Genomic DNA, 1,952 nt, shown 5'->3' with positions numbered 1-1,952 from the left:
TGACCGTCACACTATAACGGCCCCACCGCTGAAAACGTGAGCATGTTTTGATGGGACGGGGATTCGAACCCCCGACCTTCAGATTGCGAGTTAAGCTCCCTAAACACGTGGCCATGCCGGGCCCCCTTGTTATTACTAACATAAAATCGAACTAAGCGCATATGTAACTTTCACTTCTGTTAGAAATTAATTTCAGTAAAGACTAACTTACCTGTATGGTCACAGGCTCACAAAATAGCTGTGTAATAAATTAAAAAGTTTTAACTGAAACTTTGGTACCTCAAATCAATACAAAATCGAAAGTTGCTCACATGTACATGTGTTAATAACGTGACTATATTACATGTGACTCTTCAGTGGAAACACTGACATGTGTTGTATAACAGAGTTATCGTATTATGCGATACTACAAAAGCGTCGAATTTCATTCAAACTTATCTAATATATAGTACCGATGGTGGACGTTCAGTGAGGGCTGACAGGAGCGGTGCCCCCTCCCCCAAAAAGCTCGAGAAGGGTCTCAAATAGCGATTTTTGTGAAACTGTTCTTGCCAGGCCGGATTACCATACATACGCAAGTAACGCCATAACCAGAGGGCAGTTTTTCTTTGCTCCTTCCATCCCCCTCCAAGCTTTTTGTTAAATGACGCTCCTGATAAAGTGGCTTTATAAATAATAATAAAACAAAGTTAAATTGACTTAACAACGACTTCGGATTGGCAATCATAAGATCGTTTTACTCAAAACGTTAAAGTACAAGCGTAACACGTAGTGACCTAGGCCTGATGTTATGTTTTTCCGTGTCTTGGTTGTGTGTGTTTCCTGGCGAGTAACTGTCTAATGATAGGCTCAATATGTCATGCGGCAGGACAATTCAATGTAGAAACTTATATAATACTTTCCTTTACAGCCCACTGGCTAAGCGGTAAACTTAGAGGCTTATTACAACGCTAAAGATCAGGGTTCGACCCCTGTGGTGGGAATTCCATTGTGCAGCTTTTAAGAATCAGTTAAAGATTCTATTTACTACAGTGTGTTTGTGTACCATTATAACAAAACCACACTAGGCTATCTGTTGTGTCCACCGGGGGACTTATTTACTACAGATTAATTTTTTTAAGAAATGAGCATATTAACCCTAAAATGTTTCAATACATATGTAATCTCTACGAATAATTGTACTCTGCTTAATATATTTGTTGTTGTCTTTTTTTCTTTCGTTGTTTTTAGCACCAGCTACACAATGGGTTATCTGAACTTTGTCCTCTGTAGGGAATCAAACCCAGGAATTTAGCGTTGTAAGTCCACAAATTTATCGCTGATCTACCTGTGGACCCGTGTTAAAGCTACAATTTCTTTCTCTACCTTACAAGAACGTTTGTACTATTTCTTGTCAAATTATATCGACAGTTTTCTTAGGGGCAGTAAAGTATAACGTTTGAGAGTCGACAGTTTTATTCACCCATTGAAGTACTGAGATATCAACCAGAATCCAGTGTTAAAACAATCTAAATCGCGATACGAATAGGAAACCCTAAACAAAATTATTCTAAAAACTTCTGTAATCCAGAATATTTTGATCTGTGACAAGTTTACACGAAACCTGTGTTATTGACGATTCACAACTGCTTTCAGAATTCAATATTTTGATGTTTGGTATTTATATGTTTTAAAAACCCAGTAATAAGTCCTTGTAAAATTTTTTTAAAAAGCTGATAATGTGTCATCATAGTAATATTTGAAATAGAATAGCCTGGGATTTAATTGTTATTTATCTATTTGAATATCTTATTTTTGCTAAAAATAATTTTGCTACAGCAGGATCAGGATTAACAGAAACAAAACAATTATACTGTTATAAACATATGTTATCATGGAAACGCTTAAGACCCTCGCCCATAAACAGTCAGACGTTACCATAGTAGCACTAGGACATTCATATCTCATACCTA

The sequence above is a fragment of the Limulus polyphemus genome, unplaced genomic scaffold, assembly GCF_000517525.1.
Source record: "Limulus polyphemus unplaced genomic scaffold, Limulus_polyphemus-2.1.2 Scaffold5466, whole genome shotgun sequence".
Classification (NCBI taxonomy): Eukaryota; Metazoa; Arthropoda; class Merostomata; order Xiphosura; family Limulidae; genus Limulus; species Limulus polyphemus.
The sequence above is the reverse complement of the archived record's forward strand: the minus strand, read 5'-3'. Positions refer to the sequence as shown.